We start from the raw sequence: 26,487 nt of genomic DNA, 5'->3' as shown, positions 1-26,487 counted from the left end.
TGTGTTTGGAATGATTAAATGATCTATCCAGACAGGTTGAGTTAGATTATGTGCTACACAAAATTTAGGTTCTGGACAAAATAAATCTTTCTTCCTTTGGACTTAAGGGCTAGATGAGGTTCTAAAATCCAGACAATATCTTCCTAACCCCTTTATTCTCAGTTACCTTATTCCCAACTGTCTACAGAGTCATTAAGGAATCCACCCAGGACAGTGAGTCAAAGTTTAACAGATTTATTGGGGTGAGGAAGCAGGGAGAAGGTAGGGAGAAAGCAGGTAGGAGAGTGAAAGGGAGAAAGCAGGTGGGAGCCTGAAAATGGCTCCTGTCTGGGGAGACAGTGAAAGGAAAGAAAAATGGCTCTGGCTCTTTGTTTTGGGTGCTGTGTTTTAAAGAGAAAGTGACACAGGGAGGGGAGGGTGCCCACTAGGTGGTGTGTCATCCCTTGATCGGATGGGCGCTTGTTAACTTATGGTTTGATTGGTTGCTGGGGTTCTGACACACTGCTCTGTCATTGCCGGCATGTCTGGGGGAAAGAAGCTGAAGGAAAGGAGCTGAGAGAGGCCCCCAGGTCACAGAGTCCATTTTATATGTAAAAAAAAAAAAGTTCTTTTACTGAGACCTGACACCAACTTGATTGGCTTTGTTCTTATATCTAAATACAAGGTTATACATACACAAAACAAGAATTGCCACTCCGGACTAAATGTGACTGCTGTAAGAGTTTACACTCTAGGCCCCTGTTTTCTTAAAAATATTTTCTAAATGAGACCATACTAATATTTGCTCTTTTGTTTCTGGCTTCTTTTGCCTCACCAAATGTCCCACAGGTTCATTCACAATGTTGCATGCCTCTCAGCCTCATTTCCTTTAGTAGCAGTACAATATTTTATCATATGTATCTACCAACGTCCATCAATCTACTTGTCAGTGCATCCTTCAGCCACCTCCATTCATTGGGCATCCTGTATAATGGGTTGACTCCCACTGTGTTCACAGTGTCTCCAAATAGAAACTGCTGAGGCATTTTGGTCCCAACAGCTCCAGCAACTATTGACCCTGGTCAGTGAGAAAATTCCTAGATTCAGAATCTATAAACCTCTGAAGCAAATTGTAAGGAATTCTAGGGTAAGAAAAAAGAAAAAAACATGAAGCTACCACTTACTACCTGACCAAGTGTTTTGCATTCTTATTTTATCACCGTAATTGAATGTAAGAAAAGGCATTATCATCCCCATTTTAGTCAAACAGCTAATTAAAGGTCAGAGCTAAGATTTGAACTTGTGTTTGCTTAATTCCAGTCTTTCTACTATACAATACAATTAATTTTCTTGAACATCTAATCAGCCTTTCACTCTCATTTCTTTGTTCCCTAAATAATTCTGAAGCAGGATAAAATAGGACAACTGTAAGTTCCTGGATTCTTATTCAGCTCTGAAAGAGTTAACAGACTACTCCAAGTCCCTTATTTCTTATCTAGCTCCAAAGTGCTACGAAGTTCAGCTGCAAACTTCCCAAGACAAATATTTCCCTAAAGCCCCCAAACCTCTTCAAACTATTGAAACTTCCTCAAATCATAAAATCTTGTAAAATGTTGGGCCCAAAGCAAACTCTTAGTTAATAATAGAACACATGGGGTCTTAAAGATTGTTAACCATTTACCCAAACACAAATTTTAGGTATGTGACCACAGACCACGAGTTCTGCTAGCTATCTCCTCCTCGAACAAAGAAGACACCTAGTATTCAAACGTTACTATGGAAACAAAACGTTCCCATAAAACAAGCTGGCTCCATTATTGAGATTGAGATTATAGAACACTTTGCAGGGAAGTAATGCATTTGGTTTAGACATGTTAAATCTAGTGTAGGACATACAGATGGAGGGGTCTCAGGGACATTCTAAATATTGGCTTTAGCTCAGGAAAGAGATCTGGGGTAAAGATAATGATGTAGGAGTTTTCATAAACATATAGCTATTTGCAAACCACGGAAGTGGATGAAACTGCCCACTGAAAATAGAAAAAGTGAGAAGACAAGAGGGCCAAAGTTAAAGCCCAGGGGCCAGGAGGAGACCTGGAGAAGGGACAGCCAGAAAGGTGGGGAGAAAAAAAGAGAACCATAATTCATAAACCAGTGGAGAGAGAGTGATTGAGGGTTGATCAATAGGATCAAGTGAGGTGAGAAGTTATAATCCTCAAATCAAGATTAGGTTTTACTGCAGGGCAGAAAATAAATTACAATAGGTTGAAAGGTACTGAGAATTGGAGATGGTAGAAACAGTCAATGGGGATGACTCTAATCTGGTGTGATAATAACAATAGTGAATATTTACAGAGGGCTCGTTACTTGTCAGGTACTGTTTACATATAGCACCTCAATCTTCAAAGCAATTTCATGAGGAATTCCAAATGGACTGTTATGTCCATTTGGGAAGGGCCCAAGGTTCCAAAGCTAGTAGGTGGGGTCTTAGTTTCCAAGCTTCTAAAACAAATACCATACAATGGGTTGGCTTAACAACAGTAATTTACTGGCTCCTGGTTTCAGAGGCTGTAGTAAGACTTTCTTCCTCCCTAGATCAGTATCTCCTGGCTAGCCAGCAATCTTTGGGGTTCCTTGGCTTTTCCTTCACATGCAATGCGAAAGTATTATAGAGATTGGCCATGGATTCCAGACCACATCAGAAAGAAAGCCAGGAAAGTCCATTAGAGTGGAAAAGTTGAGATCCTGGAGACTTAATGCAGCTGAAGAAGTAACAGATTGAAAGGGAGAGAAGTGGAGGGAGGGTGGAAGGATGTGGACACAGGGTGGGATTTCTTAAGAGGAGAAGTTTTAAGCAATGATGAAGTCCAGGCTATAACCAGGGCAGGGAACATCAGCAATGTCCAGGCCACACACTGCGCTCCTCAGGGAGCTTCACAATGGATAGGTTTTGTCCATGGGCATTGTTTAGATTCTGAATTAAAAAGTGCTACACAACCACCAGGTGTCAGATTATTATTGTTAAGGAATGCTAGGAGAGGGCTTCAAGTCACATGCTCCATGGTTCAAACAGTACCTTCCCTGGAACACATAAATCCTGAACACAAACAATTACCAACCGATATTATTCCAGCAGGTGGGAATATTGTATTTAAGTACAATTTCTACCAATATGTCATCAAGAAACTAAACTCATTGTCCAATGCAAAATGTCACTGTTGATGACACTCAGTTCTTGCTATCTTAGTTATTTCTCAATCTTGGATGAAATGCTTGTCAAGATATCAGTTAGCCTATTGCAGATAAAATATTAGTTTGATATTTTCTAATCAATAATGATGGAGGGCTGGCTGTGACAGCCAGCTGAAAACCAAGGAACTGCTTCTGAGAAGTGAGAGTGTAAAGTAGGAACAGAAGCCACCACCACCACTGTGAATGGCAGCTGAGTGAAGAGTTACAATCTCTGACTTGAGGGTCAGATCTGGTATCAAACATCTCCTCACTTACCAGCTGAGTAAATGTCAATAAAATCCATTCTTAATGTCCTCTTCTGTACAGTGAGCTAAAGACGCCTACTCTGCTTCATTGTTTCAAAGATTAAACAAGATCCAGTATGTGAAACTTTAGCACAGGGTTTGGCACATAATAAATTTCATTAAACAGTAGCTATTAGTGTAATTAAGCTCTCAAATTGTATGCTTAGGGCAATGAACTGACTCCAAACCACTGCTGCAGGGTTCTATCCTCTCTGAAGAGCTTTCCAAAGCCATATATGCAGAGGCATGCCAATAAACTGGATGGAGCTGGGGCACAGGGAGGACTGAGAACCCATTTGTAGTGCTTGTGAATTTCCATGCAAATGCACCCACCACAACTGATTTCAAGATACCAATATGACATCACTGAACACACACTGGTCCTCGGGAGCTCACTCCCATGCACCATGGAATGATTGAGATCCTTCCTTTGGGGATTCATTCTTCCACTTAACTATTCTATTATGGGCCAAGCATCTACTGTGCAATGATGATTTCTAAAAACAAACAAACAAGACCTGGCCTTCCTTTCCCCAGAGCTTATAATCAGGGACAGGAAGGACAATTAAACAGCAGTGACAAGGCTGTGAGGCAGGAGCTGAGTAGGAAGCAAGAGAGTTGGCAAGAGAGTTCAGGACGGCTACTTCACCCAGATGAGGGCTCAGAGAAGACTCCCAGTCTAGAGGCTGAGCAGGTGCAATGGGACCTGGGGAGTGTGCTGAACAGAGGAAGTGGTAAGTGCTACAGCCTGGAGGTGTAAGAGCAGGAAGCTGAGAGGACAGATTGGGTGAGGAGGAAACTAGAAGAGGGAGCAGGGCTGAGGTTACTCCCAACCAGGCCATGCAAAGCCTGGTGAGCTGTGTTAGGGCAACAGGGAGAACAGGGTTTTTTTTTTTTTTTTTTACAAAGTGGATTTATTAGGTTACAAATTTACAGTTCTAAGGCCATGAAAATGTTAGAGCAAGGTTTTAAGCAGAGGAGTGACACCACTGGATTTGCATTTTAGAAAGATCACTCTGATGCATAAATTATGTCATTAAAAACAAGATTTTTTATAGATTAAAGATTATCAGGGGCCTGAGGAGGGGAGGCATTCCTATCTAATAGGTGCGGGTTTCTGTTTGGGGTCATGAAAAAGTCTTGGTAATGGATGGTGGTAATGGTAGCACAATGTGAATATAATTAATATCACTGAATTGTACACTTAAAAACAGTTGAAATGGGAAATTTTGTGTTTTATATACATGTTACCACAACAAAAAGATATTAAAGTGAAGAAGATAAAGGTTACCCTGGCTGCAGGGAGGACAAACGGATGGTGAGGAGGGATGGAGAAGACTAGAGGCAGAGAACCCCATTTGGAGGCTGTTACTATAATCTGGGCAAGAGATGGTGGTGACCAGCCCCAGCATCTTGTTAGGATGGAGAAAAGGGATCAGATCTGAAAGCAGATGGAGCTGCAAGTCCAGGTGACTGACTGGAGTAGGGTGTGATGGAGAAGGAGGAGTTGAGAATGACTTTCCCGTGTGTGAGTTGGGCCACCAGGTTGAAGGGGCACCATTCTCTGTAACAGTAAACACCAGAGGAGGAGGAGCAGCAGCAACCTTGAGGGGGAATGGGATGAGTTCACTGTGGAGGTGCCTGAGAGGCCACCAAGTAAGGCTGTCCAGCAGGGAGTGGGATAATCCCGATGGAAGCCAAGAGAGAAACCTGAGCTGACAACAAAGCTTTCAGAGCCTCTGACACACAGTTCACAGCACAAGCCATGGGAGTAGCTGAGGCCATCCACAGACACAGTTGTGGGGCTTACAGGAGGGCTTTGAGACTCATCAATGTTAAAGCCCCATAAGAAGAAGCACCTGTAGGTAACCCGAGAAAAAGCAGAGAAAGTCGAAAGAAAGCCAAGAAGATAAGAAGTACTGAAACCCAAGAAAAAACTCTTACGAGAAGGAGGAATCAGTCAGCAAAGTCAAAAGCGACTGGAATTGGAAAGTCAAAAGCAACTGAAACTGGAAAGTATTGCTTGGGAAACCTCAGAGGTTTGGTGGGAGTGGCTGCCAAATTGCAGGGCCAGTGGAGTGAAGATGTGAAGGCAGCAGGCAAAGACAATTCTTCACGGAGACTGAAGGCAAAAAGAGTGCAGAGAGACAAGGCAGGAGCCAGATAGTAATGTGAGTTGTTACACTTCGCTCTAACTCTAAAGAGGCTTGAGCATGTTTAAATGCTCACAGGGAAGAGCTGTTGAAGAGGAGACCAAGGTGGGCAGGAAAAATATATAATGTGAGCCAGGCTGGGCCTAAGACGGCCCTCAGCCTTCCATCTGAGAAGATGCTAAGAGCTCCAGAGTATCCCAGAGTTCACTGTGCCAATGAGGAAGAGAGGGGAGGGAGGGGCTAAGGAAAGTGTATACGTTAGGTAACCGCCCACATTCACTTCATGAGGTTCTAGGACCAATCCCCAAATTTAATCAAAGCACTACCATTTGGGGGAATATGATTAAAACATACTTTAAAAAATTATCCCATGAAACAAGCCTCTTGATTTTTTTTTTTTAACAAAATTGATGTTTTACCAAACTGGCAACCTGTAGACCCAATCTAGCTGGCAGGCAAACAATTGCCAAAATAGTGTTATAAAAGTCAGGAAATTTCACATCAAAATCTAGATTTATGAACCCTCTTGGAAACTTGAAGATCTGCAACGCTTGGGCCACACAGCATCGACCAGAGGGGTTGAGTGGTTGTTGCCTCACTGAAAAGGGGCAAACCTCTCTGTAAGTTGTCATAGACTTTACCTAACCTCTTTCCTCACCTGCCTGGCCGCCATAGGCTTCTTCTCTGGAAGTTGGGTTAGACAGTGCTGTCATCTGTTTTGGTTCTACTTTATTATTGAGCACTTTCTATGTGCTAGACAGAGAGCTCAAGCACTGGGGATTCAACAGCTTCTGTATCCTCCTCTACAGCACATAGAAGGTAGAGAGGCAGGCAAAGCCTTAATCTCAACAGGATGGGGCTGGTGGCATCCTTTGACAGCACAGATTTAACTTTGCATTTAAAAAATATTCCAGCTGTCTGCTCGTTCCACACACCCACTGATGAACAAAAGAGCATTCAGAATGGATGCTCAACTAGCTATAGAAATCTCTGACATGAATTTCTTGGAGTTTGACATTGTACTGTGGTGCCATGCTTTAGGAGTCAGGCCAGATCACTACCTGAAGAGGGTACGGGGAGAATATTTTAGCAGATGCAAGAAAATTTAAAAGAATGCCAGAAGGCTTTTTGGCATGAGCAGTCTTATTGCAGTCCTTCCTTTTTCTTTACAAACTGAAGTTATTTCCAATATTGTGCCAATATCTGAGCTTGTCTTTGCCAGACTCAACTGAAGATAGATTAAAACAGCAGAGCAGGTATGATCCCCCCAGGCCCAGGAGGTTTATTTATTTCACTAAAACTCCTGTAGCTGATCCTTTGACCAATACAAGCCTCTGCCTGCCTTGTATCTCTTGAGGGCATTATTTTAAGGAGAAAGTGCCCATGGAACAGAAGGGCTTTTTTCACTATTGAGCCTCCCCCTATTCCTGCTGCAGAGGGAATGGAGAAAATAAATGTGATAGAGCTTTAATGGAGACTGAAAAAGGCATTTCACATGCAAGGAAGATTAATTTTCTTTGAATGATAAACAAAGAAAGATGAAAACACCTGAGGCTCCAAGGAAAGTCCTATCATAAGACTGAAACTAGAATATTTGTGCTTTGAGAACTAGGACGAATCAAAGATTTTATGAAGGGGTGTGGGAATCAAGGTAGAGAAGGCGGGTTTGTTCTAAAGGTCTGGCTAAGAGTATTACAGAATTTGGAAGTGAGATCTCTTAGGCTGCTCTGTTGACCAAGTGATACTCCCTCTCTTCGAAACCAAGGCAACCACTGACTACAGGTCGGGACGTTGTGTTGAGGCAGGTCAAGACCTGGATTTGAACCCCTGTTCTGCTTTATCAGTGGGGCAACTTTGTGTACTTACTACCTGGGAAAGCTTGTTACCTGACTTCTCGAAGTTTCTGTGGGGGGTCAGGAGCAATAAATCAGGCCCGAGCAAGGAGAAGGTATCCGGAGTCACAAGATCCAGGGCAGAAAGCCCCCAAGAGTTAAAAATTGAACAATAATCATAGCTAAGAAACTTAAAGAATGGGATGTATTTTGCAAGGCTAATGGCATTTTTCTGCTTCTGTAGATAAGCTTGCTTGCTTACAGCTGCAAACCAAGATGTGGCTCTAAAAAGATAACGTCCCTTTCCTGCTTCTGTGGATAAGTTTGCGGCTTTTGCCTTTATAGCCCCCCTTGAGAACCTCTCGGGGCTGCTCTCTGAATCTTCCTTCTTGGGGGTTTCTGAGGCAGTTGCCAGCGGGCTGACAAAGACTTCAAATTGGCTTGCAGAATTTTTTGAATTGTGTGGTCTCTCTTTTGGTGTACCCCACAACAGTTTCAGTTCCTCATTTGTTGAACAGGGCTCTATTATACATATTTTAGAGGACTGTGGTGAGAATAGAAGGGAAGCTTTTTCAAAGGAGCTGGTCCATAGCTAGCGTTCAGTAAGGGACACCAAGGAGCAGACACTGAACTCTTCTGAGTGTACAGGCAAATAATGTTGGGAACCTTTTTATTATATCAGTGTTAGAAAAAAGAGCCATACGTGAAGGTGGATAAACGCTCATCCAATTGTGGAGAAGAAAATAATTTATTCGTGATCTTGCAAGAACGGGTGCCCAGCACAACACAAAATGGTGGTTGGCGTGCCAAATAGAATGCAGAGTTGGTTATACCTGTGCCTCATTCACAGACCCTCTCCTGTTTCACTGCTGATTGGATACTTCAGAGGTTACAGCCCATCCAGGTAATCTAACTAGTTTGAACTTCCCACCAAAGGTTCTGCCTTTGATTATGTTTTATATTTTTAATGACCCTGAGTAGGGATTTGGCGCCAGTTCTATGCTTGCATCAGAGGCCCTCCCCTTTCCCTGCCTGCCGTCATCTTTTGTGAAAGTTAAACTTAGCTTGATTCTCACATCGGTTACCAAAATCTTACATCTGGATTCCTGTCTCCTTAGCCTAATCTTCAAACTACTCAAGTGTTCATTATATAAATCAAAACAACTACAAAGGCTAACAGGAGGGAGAGGCAGGCTGGGGAGCAAAGCAGCTAAAAGACAAATGTGGGAGGAAGAACTACTTTTCATTGCCTATGTCCTTTTGCAACAATTTGAAAATTTTTCCAGCTTTACAGGGGTACAACTTACATACAATAAAATCCACACATTTTAAGTGTACAGTGTATGAATTTGGATAATGTATGCAATCACATAACCATGTAAACTTAACCACACAATCAAGATATATATACATCATCCCAAAAAGTTCCCTTGTACCTCTCTGCAGTCAATTCACTCCTCCACCTCACCCCCAAGTAACTACTTATCTGCTTTCTGCCATGATAGCTTTGCTTTCTCTAGAATGTCATATAAATGAAATCATACGGTATGTAGCCCTTTGTGTTTGATCCTTTTGCTTAGCATATTTCTGAAATTCTTCCACACATGGCACGTATTAATATTTGATTCTTTTTTATTGCTGAGTAATATTCCATAATATGGGTATATCACAGTTAATCCATACATCAGCTGATGGACATTTGGACTGTTTCCTGTTTTAGGCTATTATGAATTATGCTGCTGCTAACAGACGCGCACAAGTCTTTGTATTGTACCCTTTAAATTTTGTCCCACCTACATCTTTTCCCATATTTAAAATTAGGGAGCAGGAAGAATCACCTCTCTGAATAACTGGGATCTGGACTGACTGAATACAATTACAGTTTGACTGACCAAGATTTATACAGGTTCTCTCCACATGCAACACTCAATGTCTTTTTATGTTTTATGCATGTACATATACAAGAATCATTTTACTTCCTCTAAGTAATGCATCAGACAAGATGAATCAAATCACTATGATAGTATAAAATGTTTCTCTGTGGCCTTAAGGGTGTTTGATTTTCTTTAACAGTAATCTTTAACCGGTGCATGTAAAAGCATGGATGCAACTCGTAAATACTTCGCAGAGCAAAAGAAGGCAGGCACAAAGGAGTACAAAACTAATCCATGAAGATAAAAGTCAGATGAGTACTTCTTGCAGGGCAGGCACAGGGAGAGAGAGGGTGGAAGGAAAGGAAACCTGGAACTGTTCTCTATCTTCATCTGGAAGCTGGTTCTACATGTGTACACATAGGTAAAAATTCATCAAGTGTGCAATTTAAATTAGTGCACTTTATACATGTTTACCTCAATACAAAAATAAAAAAGCAAATAATATCTACCTCTTCTTTTTTTTTTTTTTTTTTGCTTACATCTGTGGGGTCACATTTCCTCTCCTGAAAACTGGCACATCATGGGATTCAGACATCCTAACTTACCTCATCTGAGTGGATCCCAGCATGGATTTTCAACTGGCTATTGGGCTTGTGTGGAATCACAGAGGTCTTGCACATAGCCTCTGGGTCCAGGGCCATGCTTGCTCCTTCCCAAGCATGGAGAATCCCACTGGCCTTGGGCACCCCAGATACCACCATGTCTGAAAACATATTAAACAATAGCACTCTTGAGTGAACAAAAAAAGATTGTGAGTTTTTTAAAGGTTACTGGCAGGGGTTTGCCATCCCAAACCTTTTACCTGGAACTTCCCTTGAAGGTTTGAAAGTTCCTGTAAGGCAGAGGGTCCAAAAAAACACTTCCAGAAATGGATCTTTGAGTGCAAAAGTCACTACAGGCTTGGGCTACCTGCATACAAACTGATAAATCTTTCTGGCCCATGGTATGAACAGAGCACTTCTCAGCGGCTGCTAGTCAATGCCTCTTACATTTGAGTAGCATTGTTTTCTTCATCTTTCTGAAATAGCATTATCTTCTAATACTCAATTTTAAGACAAATAAGAGTAACTATTTAGGGATAACCAGCCATATAAGTGTCAGTCATATCTGCCTTTCATTTTGGGAATTAGCACTCTGGGCCAAGGCTGCTGAAAGAAATAATGAGATGATGCACCAAATGTAATTCTTTGACTTCCACAGGACCATTTAAGGCAGTAAGAAAAGGGTTATTATGGGATAGCAACACAGTAGTTAAAAGAGTCATTGAGGGACTGTGGGAAGATGGCTGAGGAGGAAGCTCCAGGAATCAGTTCCTCAACCAAAACAACTATTGAACTGTTAGAAACTGTCTAAATCAATTATTTTGAAACTCCAGAGTCTAGTGGAATACTGTGCAGCATGCAGAGAGAAGCAGGAGGAAGAGCCTGGCAAATTGTGATAAATATGGCTACCTCAGATCACTGGGAGTCAACTCTGTGGGAGTCTATTGTTCCAACCCTCTAGGACAAAGGTGGCAGAGAATCATAAGGACATAATGTTCCTCCAAACTACGGGAAATAGTTAAAGGGCTGCACTAACTGGACAAGTACTAAATCAAGAAAATGTGTCTCTGGAAGATAAGGCCCCCTTGCTGGCCCCTCCTTCACTCCAGCTTGTGCTCCCATTGTGGGCCCTTGGCCATCTTCCAAGGGGAGCAGAGTGGCCCTGGCATGCGTACTGGGGTGCATATATGTCACTGGAGATCTATCGGTGGAAGTCAGAGAGATTGAGCCAGGGCATTGTCTCAGGCTTCCCCTCCCACAGTTCTTCCAGTGGGCAGAAAAGCAGCAGCCAGTTGGGATAATGTAAGAAACAATCAGGTTGAAGCAACCTGGGCAAAGGACTACCTGCTTTGTCACTCAAGAGAGCACCCAAGAGAAGGTGCAAGTCTACTTCAAAGGAAAGGGAGTGGAGTTGGCACTCACTTCAACTCCTGCAAACTGTAAACAGGGAGTTCCTAGGGCCTCCAGCAAGCACAAGCCCAGAAATAAAAGCAGGCTCCACAGCTCCATGCAGGTTCAAAGGACTTTAACATGAAAGTAAAACGACAACCTACGCATTGGGAGAAATACCTGGAAACCACATATCCAATAAGGCTTTAATATCTATAATATATAAAGAAATCATACAACACAACACAAAAAGACAAACAACCCAATTTACAAACAGGCAAAAGAATTGAGTAGCCATTTCTGCAAAGAAGATATACTAATGGCCAAAAAGCACATGAAAAGATGTTCAACATCATTATCCATTAGGGAGATGCGAATCAGAACCACAAAGAGATATCATTGCACACTCACTAGAAAGACAACTATTAAAGACATGGAAAATAAGTATTGCAGAGGATGTGGAGAACTAGGAACACTCATTCATTGCTGGTGGGAACGTAAAATAGTACAACTGCTATGGAAAACAGCTTGACAATTCCTTAGAAAGTTATTTATAGGATTATCACATGACTCTGCAATCCCACTTCTAGGTATATATCCGAAAGAAGGGAAAGGAGAAATTCAAACCAACATTTGCACACAAATATTTATAGCAGAATTATTAACAATTGTCAACAGATGGAAGCAATCCAAGTGTCCATCAACCAATGAATGGATAAAGAAAATGTGGTATATACATGCAATGGAATGTTATTCAGCCATGAAAGGAATGAAGTTCTGATATGTGCGACAATATGGATGAACCTTGAAGACATCATACTGAGTGAAAAAAGTCAGCCACAAAAGGACAAATACTGTAGGATCTCACTGATATGAAATAATCAGAATAAGCAAATCCATAGAGTCAGATACTAGAATGTAGGTTACCAGGGACCAGGGTTGAGGAAGGGAATAGGGAATTAATGCTTAAGTTGTACAGAGTTTCTAGCTGGGATGATAAGAAAAATTTTGGTAATGGATGTGAGGATGGAAGCAAAACATTGGAACTGTAATTAACACCACTGGATTATATATTTGAATGCAGTTAAAGGGGGAAATTTTAGGTTGTATATATGTTACTAGAACAATTTAAAAAAAAACATACTGTAAACCTACAACTTCTCTAATAAAGAAAAAAACAGAAAAAAGCGTAGGACTATAGAACACGGTGAATTCTAATTTAAACAATGGACTATAGTTAATAGTACAATTATAAAAATGCTATTTCATCAATTGTAACAAATGTACCACTAATGCAAGGTATTGATGATGGAGTGGTATACAGGAACTTTGAATTGTAAGCATGAGTTTTCTATCAATATGCAACTTCTATAATTAAATAAGCCAAAATTTCAAGAAGAGTCAAAGGGGCTTCCTAAGATTTGGAAAGTTCATAAACATCAAGTCCTGGGCTCTAGGCACCAAGTTCTGAACAGAATGGATTTCCTTGCTTAAAATGTGTCTTGAAAAAAGCTGGCTTTCTTTAATGCATTTTGGCATAATCTCAGAAGTTTGAGACAGTATAATCTATAAGTGGATCACCAGAGTGGAGATTCAGGGTGTTTGGGTTTCTGCAAAAGATGAAGCTAAAGAAGTTGGAAAGGTGGAGGAGGATACAGAGCAGTCAGCAGAATCAGAACACTGGCGAATCATAACGGGCGTTGGTACAATGCAAAATGAGAACTGAGAAGCTTAGACACTGTCCCTGAGGGTATGTCTGCTTTGCTCTGCTGGGTAGAGTAGCAGATTGTTTGGGATTTTAATTGAAATGATGCTGAAGGATGTTTTTACCTTTCCTGACATCATTGTTAAAATGGGCGGGGAGGGGGTGCAAGGGTAGTTCAGTGGTAAAATTCTCACCTACCATGTGGGAGAGACCTGGGTTCAATTCCCAGCCCATGCGCTGCCCTGTCAAAAAAAAAAAAAAATTCAACAAACGGTGCTGCAATAATGGGATACTCATATGGAAAAACAATGAAATGTGACCCCACCACACAGTATACCAAAAAAAAAAGGAGCGGAGACACTTTCTGCTCTGCACACCCACTCTGTTTCCACCTGGATGCTGAAGGTGTTGCTTCCACACATCATCCAGCAGACACACACAAATGCATGCACTCAATTGTCATGATCTAAATAAAATACATATTGAGGTTATATTTGAATGGAACCAGTAATTCCGACATTTTGGTAAGAACATTTTTGTTTTAATAGGGGTGGAATAGGGCTTGTTTGTCTACCCAGCAGCCACAAAAACCCATCTGTCTGTAATGCAGAGAGTAGTCTTGGCTAAGTGCTGAATTCTGGGATCTTAGAATACTACAACTACAATATTGGCACTTAAGGCATCAATTATTTTTCAAAAGATCTCTGGATGTGATGCCCATCTCTTTTAGGTTCTAACTCCCCAGGAGTCATAGGAACTAGACCACAATAAAAATGACTGACCAGTTTAGCAGAAAGCTCTAGTTTTAGGGAAATATTTTGGGCCTTTTAATGTCCACAGATGTCAACCCACCACTTCTTTTTTTCACTTGTAAACATTCTGAAGTTCAATATGAATTTGATTGTCTTCGATAGCAACATATCTAAATTGGAGCACAAGTAATCAGAAGTCGTGAGATACAGTAAGCAAAGTTGCCTAATTTACACTCAGAGCAATTCAGCTCAGTTCACTTCAACAGGGATTTGTAGAATGTCGTAGACATCAGGAAAATTATCATCATTGGTGATAAGCATTTTCTAGGTAGACACGTAAGCTGTATTTTGTGGTAGATACAAGCCGTAGAAGACATGCTCAGGTAATATATGCCATGTCTATTAACATGAGCCATATTGCAGAGCCACAGAAAGTAAATACCTAATTAGTTAGAAAAGTGCGCGATCAGGAAAGTCTGGGGGCAAACAAAGTTTCAGGGAGCAAGTGAGACTTTGGCATAACATAAACAGCATAACATTTACACACCCTGAAAGGAAAGGGAGAAACATTTCAGGTAGAAGAAATGGACTGAAAGCATGGGATGGGTTGGTGCTGCCATCCTTCACTGGGGACCTCCTGTAAAAGAGCATCGGGAAATAAGACCAAAGAAGTCAGTTATGTGGAGCAGCGAATGCAAGCCTCGAGAGTGCGGACATGATTTTGTAGGCAATGAAGCTCTTGAGCAAGAAAACAACAAAAGTAAAGTGTGGCAATAAAACAGAGGGCTGTTATATCAACCAGCTGTAGGACGATGAAGGTCTGGACCAGGGCTGAGGTCAGGAACGCGTGAGTAGCAGTGATTCATACAGTGACCTGCATAAGTGGCTGTCGAGAAATGGGAGAAGCATCATTACGGTGGTTATTGGTCCTCTATTTATTACTAGACTATAAGCTCACTGAGGGTAGAGATCCTGTCCATCACATCAGCTCTATAACTTCCAGAGCTCCAGTGCTAGCGCAATGCCTAGGACATAATGGGTTCTCAATAATTACTCATTGAATAAATGAATCTTGAATGTTTTCTAAATCTATTTTCAGTTTCTTATGGCTAATGAAACATCTCTTTATGTTACATTTTATGTTATATTTTTTCTTTCCACTTCTACTTCTCAATTTATAAAATTAAAACTAAAATTAGATGTTGCAATGACTACTGACATTGTAATTTTATCTAATTATTGTTCCATATTTGCTACCTTGTCTTTCAAGATTACGTTCTTCCCTCACTGGCCACAGAGAAAAGGAAAGTATAAACACAAATGAATAAACGGAAACCTAGAAGTCATTGAGCTAAGTGCCTGACCACAAAACAAATGTATAAAAGAGTCTGACCACAAAAACAATGTATAAAACTAATTTGTTTCCCCTACTATTGAATAAAGATGGCTTTTGAATCAAACCAGCAAACGTTGTCTGCGTGCCAGCTATGAGAAGAAAAAAAAGCATAGGCACAATAGAAGCAAATAAGATTTGCTTTCAAGGAACTTATGACTTAGTGCAGTTAAAATTTTTGTATATTATTAGCTTCCATTAATTCCAAGCTTTGTTCTCACTGCAATTTAATATTATTCCATGTCTAAGGGAATGCCCATTCATCAGTAACCACTCACATGCATCTCCTATCCTCTACACTTTGTAGACATTATAATGATCTATAATTTCATCAAAGTTAGTGTACTGCTTGGTCAGGAAATCCACCAGCTGTGATAACAGAAAAACTTGTTATGAAATTTAGGATGTCACAGCTGTATCGAATAATTCATCAATTGCATAGCATCCCATTCAGAAAGTAGAAGGGAGCCCATCAAGGTAGTGGAAAGGTGACGCTCATATAAGGCAAACACAGAAGGAAGTGAGGAAATGTTCTGACTGGCTGACATTGTTTCCATTTTACATGGGGGTATTCCTATAAAGTGGGGAGCACATGTATATTGATCGGTTTGGAATGCTTGTCCATTCTGACATGCTATCTCAATTAGATGGAAGCCATTTTTATCACCAGGCATTGCTTATAAGCAACCCCGTAGGATGTGTTCCATTTTCTCAGAAAACCCCTGCAGGTCAATTGTTTTTGTTTTCTGGAAAGCCCTTCTCAGAAAGGGGACTTCTCCCAGCAATGCTCAATGCAGGCAGCCATTTTATTTTACTTAACACTTGACACGGCATGCTGGCACTGGAAAGTTCAGTGAACCCCAAGTTGTCCCTGGAAAGGGGCAATGAGGTAGAAAAAAAGTTAAATCAGGCCAAATAATTGGCAAGCCCTGCTTAAGCAATAGTACCTCTTTGTTCAGCACAATTTTTTTTGAAGCTCTCAGAAATCTGAGCCAGGAAGACCAGAAAGTGAATTGCTAGTTAATTGCTTTAGGAAATAGCCTCAGTTGTTTGTGGCATGTTTCGTTGGCTTTGGTTGTGTTTTGCTTAGCTTTGATTTTGACTATGTTGGTATACTCAAAGCTAGGGCAGCCTGCTTGATGAGAACTCCATCCTCTAACATCTGGATGTTCCAGTTTTTGTCTATCAAGTGAATGAGTAGGCATATATAACAAGAGAATTATATAGATCGAGACATGGTGGAAAGGGGATAGAGAGAGGTCCCAAAAAGAGGTTAATTTTTTTGCCAGTTATCCTGATTCCTACTTATATCCTGGATTTTTTTTATTTCTGGATTGTTGTTGGTGCTTTCATTTCTTCAGATAAATTACTTTGAGTTTAGTATACTAGCCTCTTTGCTGGAGAGAGGTCCCTCTGCCTCCCAGCCCCACCTCTCCCCAGCTCCCACCCAGGAGAGACTCTATGGCTATGACACAGTGTGGCTTGGAGTCTGTTTTCAAACTCTATGCCTCAGTTTCTCCATTTGTCAAAACGAGGTGATCTCTTGACCCCCAGTTAGGGACTGACTACTTTGACTGGTGGCAGCAGATCTCTTCTGGGCAAATTGTTTAGAATATTTCAACCTCACAGCTTACAACTTCGATTTATGTGTTTTTATCTGAACTTTCAAAACCCGCTGCCAGGCTAAGCAACCTCCGTTCTGCCTCATTGCTGATGTGGCTACAGTATCTTTTATTACGAAAGGGAAGAACAAATAGTCTATTTACTTCAAATTTCAGAACACGTTCCCTGAGATGAAGTATACCTTTCTAAAGCAATTTCCTGCTGTTTTTCCTAAACAATATGCCTTTAGTACTAAGAACTTGATTTATGTTTGAAAAAAAGGGGGTGGGTTAACCAAATCACATCAACCTATTTATTACCTGCGTGTTTAAGGGGTAAGCTCGCTGCAACTTTACTCAAACACCTGCATTTTCTTCTCCTTTTGCAGATATTGTTTACATGACCTACGAACAGTCACGCACAATAGTATAGTATTGTAGTTGACACCATTACCCTGCCTTTCGCACTGAAATCCTAACTCCAGTTAAGTTAATTTACCAGAAAAAGATGGGCATGCTTAGGTAACTATGAGCTTGACCAGGTCTACCTTGTCTTAGGTCATCACCAACTTATTTCTGGTAGCATGACTGCTTTCAAGTATGAGCTAGAATAGTTCATTATCCTCAAGGAAAAGGGCACACAGGCCCCAATCTTCACGTCTGCAGCATCATTTGTCACCAGAGGCTCTCTCAACTGTTCTGTTCTTCATACACAAAGTATGGTATGCTGTATTGGCTTGACAGGCCACAAGGGATTGTACTAAACAAATGCATTCCCTAACCTGGTCTCCCCTGGGACCAATACTGAAATGAGGCCAAGGGTGCCATCAGGGGCCGGGAAACAAGAGAAGCTAATTGAAAGAATGGAAGCCCTGCCTTTAATCTCACTGGCACCTGGCTTTACTGATAGAGTACTTTCGTCATTGAGATTGATACCTCCACAGCTCAATGTGCTATTATGGGAATCAGCACCTCTCAGGGCAGGGAGAGGAGGCCCAGCTCCTCCTCACAGGGATTTGCAATTTAGTGGATGTGAGCAGAGGCAGTTTTGAGCTCCAGGGGCTTTGCACTTAGACCATTTGTTCCCAAGAGAAGCTATTACCTTCTCCACAGGAAGTGTTTTTCCTAAACATGGGGGTGGGGGAGGGGTGTGTGTGCATGCTCTCCTCTAGTCTTGGGGATTAAAAATACAAAGTTATTTGAATCTTCAGGCTATTGAAAGAAGCAAACCAACTAAGATCACCATTCTGTCTACAGGGTAAAAGCAATCAGAGTGATTTACTGGGCATATTTAGCACTGGCTTTGCTAGCAGGTAGCTTAGGACCCCCTGGGGGGGATAAAGGATGAATATTTATTGGAGCCTAATAATAGCAGAAAAATCAAATTTTGTATTTTTTCAGTGAAAGAAATAGGGTGATATTTTTATAATTCCCTCAGGAATTTCTGTCTCAATAGGCCATTCTTTATATACATATTCATTAGCTACTCTAGTAATATGCTAAATACTTATAAATGTAGCATGATCTGGTCATATTCCTATTTCTTGTATTCATTCTAAATTGAAGAATATACCATGTAGTCAGCCTCTCAATATTTACGGAGTACTTACTATATGTCCCAGGCACCAGGGATCCAAAAAATGAACAAAAATCATATTTTGTGCCACATAAGTACCACATAATCCTTCTAGATAAACAGAAATGAGTACAATTAATTATAATCACTTACGTGTGCTAATTGAATACAAAACCCTGGCTACAGCCAAGTGAGGCTTAAAGGGTTCTATAGGAAGTACGTAACATGCTTCTGCTCACAAGGGGATACTTTTTAATACCAGGTATAATGGGAAAGTTACTCATGCCACCAAAAGGAAGAGCGTAGCTCCAAGTTCACAGGGCAGGACAGGCAAGGGCCCCAAAGGCTGATGAGAATGAACCACTCAGATTAGCTTGAGTGGTTCTGGAGCCCTCTTTGAAAAGACGGTAAAAATTACGGGCCCTCTCCGAGAAAGTGCACATATACACGCAGTCTTATAATTTCAGGGATTCTCCATCTTGGTACCAAATTCAGATATTCAGTGAACAGACAAAAGAGTCAATAATGACATTCTAGTAAGCATTAACATTTAGGGGTGAAAAGGCATTGAAGTGAAGTCAATCAGAGAAGAGCCATGGAAGGAAACCATGGCATCATCCGAATAGAGTTGCATTGTCAGGCTGGTTATACAGGGCAGCAATGCGGGTCATCAGTCATCGCTGGGTGGCTAAAATAGTAATGGAAATACAACAAAATGGAGAAAATTGTATTTACCAAAAGTCCTCTAAAGGGGTTTACCACATATGTTTGAAATGGAATAGTTTGATAATCTACTTGGGAAGCAAGGCAAGAGAACTAAAGGACATGCTCTAAAATAAAAGGTAGTCTCCAAGCTGCCTTCTAAGGGCCTTAGTTTTGCTAAGTAGAGTTTGGAGCCCAAACTGGAAGCTTCTCTGACCTCTCTCGTACATAGTTAGTGCTCAGCACTTCCTCTCCATCATCATCACCACTGCTAACCACCATCTTCATTATCAACATCATCGCATTATTTTCTCCAGGCACTGGCCTGAAATTTTACATTGATTAACTAATTGAAGCCTCACAACTACCCTAAGATGTGGATACTATGATCCCCACTTTACAGATGAGGAATAGTGAAAGTTGAGATTTAAACACAGAAAATCTAAATCTAGAGTCCTCTTTCTTAGCTGCAATGTGATACTGAAAACATGCAAATAAAATTGTTTTGAAAGGACAGAAAAATTTTGGTCTGTTCAGAGTGCCCTCAGGCCTTGATTCAAAACTACGTATCTTAGTCCTTCTTTGAGTCAGAGAAGATGGGAGGAGAAACAGAAGAACATAATGGGGGTGCAAGGGTAGTTCAGTAGTAGAATTCTCACCCACTATGCAGGAGACCAGGGTTGTATTCCTGGCTCATGCACTTCCCCCAAAAACAAACAAGCAAGCAAACAAAGAAATAAAAAACACAGAATATAAAAATATTCAACAAATGGTGCTGCAATAATGGGATACTCACATGAAAAGAGAATGAAATGTGACCCTCGCAATACAGCATATCCCCCCCCCCCCCAAAAAAAGGGTATAGTGTCTCAGAAGTCAACAGACAAAAAGAAAAGAGTGGTCAGCTTCTCAAAGCTTTTAGAGACATCAACAAGGGCAAGGACTGAAAAACAACCTTAACATGAACCTTGGTGAAGCTGGTTCTGGCAAACAATGAGTTTGAAAGTGGGTAGAGAAGTGAATGAGAGGTTAAGAGGCACCCTGGAGTATGCACCACTTTTTAAAAAAGGTCTTTGGATAAGAGAAAGAGGGAGAACAAGTTTATTTCAGAATGAGGAAGTTCAAGTTAAGAATCCTCTTCCCCCTCATTTGTAGAAGGACTAACATTTGCAGAACTCCTGTTATGCACCAGGCATTAAGTTCCTTATGTTCATTATCTCACTTAATTTTCACACCAACCTTATTAGTATAAAAATATGGAAGCACAAAGAGATTAAGTCAAACAGGAAGGAAATGGCAGGAACCAAATTTGAACTCAGGATGACATCTGAACATGGAAATAAGGAAGACTCCTTGTATTTGTAAACTGACATGAAGGAGCTAGAGCCAAAGGAGAGACTGGAGGTAGGTGTAGAGAGGAGACAATTGATGGAGCAAAGTCCATCAGCTTTTCCACTCTGTACTGGATTTTTCCATTAGTTAAAACACATTATAATATCTTTCAAATATACTAAAAAGGCCTGTGTCCCCTCCAGGTACAGCTTCAGTTCTCTACTTCCCTTCATAGCAAAACTTCTTGAAATAGTTGTCCATCCTTGCTACCTCCACCTCCTCCCTTCCTATTCTCTCCTGAACACACTTGAAAGCAGCTTTTTCTCCTCCACACTCTAGCCACACTGCTCTTGTGTAGGCCACCAGGAACCCCCATATTGTCCCACCCAGTGGCTGCTTCATAGTCCTCACCTTACTTGACCAGCAGCAGCTTTTAACACAATTGATCACTCCTTCTTGTGGGAGACACTTTCTTGCCTGGGCTTCTCGGACACCATCTAATCTTGATTCCAGCTGCTCCTCCTCAGGCCCTCTCTGACCACCTCAGCACTGAGGTACCACAGAGCTCAGGGTGCAGATCTGTGCTCTTCTGAATCCACACTCACTGTCCCAAGGGAGCTTATGCAGTCTCATAGCTTAAATATATAATCTATAAAATAATGACTCTCAACTTTATAAATCCACACTGGAACCCCTCTCTGAACTCCAAATTTGTATAGCCAAACTGCCTCGTTCACACCTCCATAGCAACCAGGACATCCCTTTAAAAACGGAAGCTATTCCTTGCCTCAAACCCTCTGAGTGCTTCTGACATCATTCAGAATAAAATCTATAATACTTATCAAGATATTCGGAGCCTTGCCCCTGCTACCTCCTTTACCTTATTTTCTACTTCTCTCCCCCACTTTCCAACCCCATGACCCCCTCGCTGCCGCTTAAACTCACCAAGCACACTTCCTGCCTGTGCTTCTCAGGCCTGCTCTTCTCCCAGATGTCCTCACTTCATTCAGGAACACCACAGAAAACAGCAGCCTCCAGTCACTCTCACTCTTCACCAACACCGCTTTAGTTTCTCTTCTGGCAGTTATCATCACATGATAGCAAATATTTGTTTACTTGTACATTTTCTATCTTTCTCCACTAGAATCTAAGCTCCACAAAAGCAGAGACTCCTTTTGTCCTGTGCAGTGCTGTATTTACCTACCTAGCACACAGTAGATTCTTCTTTTTTTTCTGTGCCCTTTTTAAAATAGTTTATTTGTCATGTAATTAAAGGATGACTATGCTGCCTATTAAGCAAGTACTTAGTATCTTTTCTTTTTTTTAAACTTTTTTATTAATTAAAAAAATTAACAAAAAATATTAAGATATCATTCCATTCTACATATACAATCAGTAATTCTTAATATCATCACATGGTTGCATATTCATCATTTCTTAGAACATTTGCATGAATTTACAAAGAGAAATAAAAAGACAACAGAAAAAGAAACTCAAAAATGGACAGCACAATACTACCTAATTGTAATGTAATTATGTTAAAACACTGAATGAAGCTGCATCTGAGCTATAGTTTTTTTGTTTTGTTTTTGTTTTTTTATATATTTTTTGTACTTTTTATTTTTATTTTTTCTCTATATTATCATTTTATTTCTTTTTCTGTTGTCTTGCTATTTCTTTTACTAAATCAATGAAAATGTACTAAGAAATGATGATCATACATCTATGTGATGATATTAAGAATCACTGATTGCATATGTAGATGGAATGATTTCTAAATGTTGTGTTAGTTAATTTTTTTAATAAAAAAAGAAATAAAATGATAAAAGAGAAAAAAAATTATACATACCATACCCCTTACCCCTCGCTTTCATTTACCACTAGCATTTCAAACTAAATTTATTTTAACATTTGTTCCCCCTATTATTTATTTTTATTTCATATGTTCTACTCTTCTGTTGATATAGTAGCTAAAAGGAGCATCAGACACAAGGTTTTCACACTCACAGAGTCTCATTGTGAAAGCTATATCATTGTTCAATTATCATCAAGAAACATGGCTACTGGAACACAGCTCTACATTTTCAGGCAGTTCCCTCCAGCCTCTCCACTACATCTTGAACAACAAGGTGATATCTACTTAATGTATAAGAATAACCTCCAGGATAACCTCTCCACTCTGTTTGGAATCTCTCAGCCATTGACACTTAGTCTCATTTCACTCTTCCCCCTTTGGTTGAGAAGGTTCTCTCAATCCCTTGATGTTAATTCTCAGCTCATTCTAGGGTTTTTCTCAGTCCCTTGATGTTGAGTCTCAGCTCATTCCAGGATCTCTGTCCCATGTTGCCAGAAAGGTCCACATCCCTGGGAGTCATGTCCCACGCATGAGGGGGAGGGTGGTGAGACTGCTCGTCATGTTGGCTGGAGAGAGAGGCCACATCTGAGCAACAAAAGAGGTTCTCTTGGGGGTGACTCTTAGGCTTAATTTTTAGCAGGCTTGACCTATCCCCTGTGGGGTTAAGTTTCATATAAACAAACCCCAAGACTGGGGGCTCAGCCTACAGCTTTGGTTGTCCACACTGCTTGTGAGAATATCAAGAATGCAACTTGGGGAAGTTGAATTTCTCCCCACTCTCACCATTCCCCGAAGGGGCCTTGCAAATACTTTTACAGTCACTGATCAAGTCACTCTGGGTTTCATCAGGGCATCACTCTGGACAAACCAACAAAATCTCATGTCCTACCTGAGATTCCAAGTACTTATGACATTCAATCAAACTATCTACATGAGTTATATTAGGAAATTGCTCTAGTCAAAATATAAATTTTGTAACAAATAAACATTTTTTGCTTTAGTCTCACACATAAGGTGACATTTTAAAGTATTAATTATCATCTATTTTCAGCACCCTGCAATAATGACATTCCTTTGTTCTTCCTCATGCAAAAACATTTTTAAAATTTGTATATTGTACATTTCACTATTATTATACACTCTAGGCATTCCTAGATTATACCATCTCGATCTTTACCATCTATCTTTCTTTATGATTTCATTTATGTCCCCAGCTCTCCTTCCTCTATCATTCTCACATGCAGCTTCATTCAGTATTTTAACATAATTACATTACAGTTAGGTAGTATTGTGCTGTCCATTTCTGAGTTTTTATATTCCTGTTGCACAATCTGTATCCATTCAGCTCCAATTACCCAATATCTTACCCTATTTCTATCTCCTGATGGTCTCTGTTACCAAGGAAATATTCCAAGTTTATTCACTAATGTCAGTTCATATCAGTGAGACCATACAGTATTTGTCCTTTTGTTTCTGGCTAATCACACTCAGCATAATGTCCTTAAGGTCCATGCATGTTGTTACATACTTCATAACTTTATTCTGTCTTACAGCTGCATAATATTCCATCTTATGTAAATGTCACAGTTTGTTTAGTCAACTGTTTGTTGATGGACATTTTGGCTGTTTCCATCTCTTGGTAATTGTTAATAATGCTGCTATAAACATTGGTGTGTAAATGTCCATTTGTGTCCTTGGCCTCGTGTCCTTTGAGTAGAGACAGCATATAGATGGGTCCTGTTTTTTAATCCATTCTGCCAGACTATGTCTTTCGATTGGAGAGTTTAATCCATTAACATTCAGTGTTATTACTGCATGGGTAGTACTTTCTTCTACTATTTTGCCTTCTGGATTTTATATGTCATATCTAATTTTCCTTCTTTTTACCTTTACTCATGGTCTTCCTCTCTATACTCTTCTCCACACCTCTCTGTTTTGTCTTCGTATCTGTCTCTAGAGTTCCCTTTAGTATTTCTTGCAGAGCTGGTCTCTTGGTCACAAATTCTCTCAGTGATTTTCTGTCTGAAAATGTTTTAATTTCTCCCTCATTTTTGAAGGACAGTTTTGCTGGATATAGAATTCTTGGTTGGTAGTTTTTCTCTTTTAATAATTTAAATATAGTATCCCACTGTCTTCTCGCCTCCATGGTTTCTGCTGAGAGATCTGCACATAGTCTTATTGGGCTTCCCTTGTATGATGGATTGCTTTTCTCTTGCTGCTTTCAAGATCCTCTCTTTCTCTTTGACCTCTGACATTCTGATTATTAAATGTCTTGGAGTATGTTTATTTGGATCTATTCTCTTTGGGGTATGCTACACTTCTTGGATCTGTAATTTTAAGTCTTTCATAAGAGTTGGGAAATTTTCAGTGATAATTTCCTCCATTAGTTTTTCTCCTCCTTTTCCCTTCTCTTCTCCTTCTGGGACACCCACAACACGTATATTCATGCACTTCATATTGTCTTTCAATTCCCTGAGCCCCTGCTCATGTTTTTCCATTTTTTTTCCTACAGTTTCTGTTTCTTGTCGGATTTCAGATGTTCCGTCCTCCAGTTTTGAAATCCTATGTTCTGTCTCTCGAAATCTACCATTGTAGGTTTCCATTGCTTTTTTCGTCTCTTCTACTGTGTCTTTCATTCCCATAAGTTCTGTGATTTGTTTTTTCAGACTTTCAGTTTCTTCTTTTTGTTCTTTCCTTGTCTTCTTTACATCCTCCCTCAATTCATTGATTTGGTTTTTGATGAGGTTTTCCATGTCTGTTCATACATTCTGAATTAATTGTTTCAGCTCCTGTATGTCATTTGAATTGTTGGTTTGTTCCTTTGACTGGGCCGTATCTTCAATTTTCCTAGTGTGATTTGTTATTTTTTTGCTGGCGTCTAGGCATATAATTACCTTAATTAGTTTATTCTGGAGATTGCTTTCACTTCTTTTATCTAGGGTTTTCTTGCTGGATGAATTTGTTGTCTCTTTGTTCTTTGACATTCCATTCAGCTTTATCTGGACCTTTAGCTTAAGTTTTGTTTAACAGAGGAGAATTTTTCAGTTCTTGTTTTCTTGTTTCTTGCCCTGCTTGTGTGGTGCCTTCCCCCCACATACACACTTAGGAGGGTATACTTAGATATTATAGACTCCAGCCAGATTTTCCCAGACCAAACTGGCCTCCTATCAGGAGGAAAGAGTCTCCTGCATTGGTTTTCCCTGAGGGTGAGACCCAGCAGACTTCGTGTGAAGTCTCTGGGCTCTGTTTTTCTTATCCTGTCCTGTGTGTGGCATTTGTCTGTCTGCAGGTCCCACCAGCATAAGATGATGCAGTACCTTTAACTTTGGCAGACTCTCCCTGCTGGGGGCGTGGTAGAGACAGAGGAGAGGTTGTAGGCTGGTTTTAATGGCTTCAAATTACCAAGCCCTGGTGTCTGAATTCCTTGATGGAGGGATTCCACCTGAGTTGGGCTTCACCGCTCCCCTGGGGAAGGCACAGGCTCCAGACAAGCCCCCAAAAGAGCTCACTTCTGCCTATGCCTGGGGCAGTTGCAGCCTGAAAAGGCCTGCCGCTGTATCCAAAGGCAGTCAAGCCTTTGTAGATACACAGCCACAAAAACCTCTGTTTCCTTATCCCCCCCCCCCCCTTTTCTGTCAGTCCTGCCCCCTTGGCACCGGGGCAAAAATGAGCAACCTCTGCTTTGATCAAGTTCACCTAAGCTGGGGGCCTATTTTTAGTAGTCAGAATTTGTTAATTAGTTCCACAATTTGCGTTTGATTGTGCCCAGTCCCTGCTCCCGGTAAAGACCTTTCCTTCCCCCTCTGGGAAGCAGCCTGTGGGGGAGGGACACTGGCTGCAGCAGCTTTGAGAACCCACGGTTTGGGGGTTGCTTGCAGCCAGTCCAGCTGATCCAGACTGGGGTACGCTGTGTGTCTGGTCACTGATGTGGCCCCAGGAGCTGTTCTGTACTGTTTCTGGTTATTTAGTAGTTGTTCTGGAGGACAAACTAAAATGCGCACGTTGTTAAGCTGCCATCTTGACCTGGAACACACAGTAGATTCTTAACATGTGTTTGCTCAATGTCTAAATGAAAGGGGGCCAGGAGGGGATGAAATTCAGAACCCAAGTAGAGAGATTGGCCCTGGAGAATAGAAGGCACCCCTCCTCTTCTAAGAGAAGAGGAAACAAGGTAAAGATGAGCCTTTATTTGGTACATTTAGTGAT

General features: G+C 40.8%; 1 long non-coding RNA gene across 1 annotated transcript; it reads left to right on the top strand.

Annotated features, from left to right (window-relative positions):
- The first annotated feature begins 6,835 nt into the window (after window positions 1-6,835).
- Window positions 6,836-9,789, top strand: LOC143660582 (uncharacterized). Its single transcript, XR_013164132.1, has 3 exons — window positions 6,836-6,924; window positions 8,183-8,404; window positions 9,574-9,789. It is a non-coding gene; the product is annotated as an uncharacterized LOC143660582 (long non-coding RNA).
- Window positions 9,790-26,487: the final 16,698 nt, after the last annotated feature.

This window comes from Tamandua tetradactyla, chromosome 2 (genome assembly GCF_023851605.1).
Source record: "Tamandua tetradactyla isolate mTamTet1 chromosome 2, mTamTet1.pri, whole genome shotgun sequence".
In the NCBI taxonomy this organism is placed as follows: domain Eukaryota; kingdom Metazoa; phylum Chordata; class Mammalia; order Pilosa; family Myrmecophagidae; genus Tamandua; species Tamandua tetradactyla.
The sequence above is the reverse complement of the archived record's forward strand: the minus strand, read 5'-3'. Positions and strand labels throughout refer to the sequence as shown.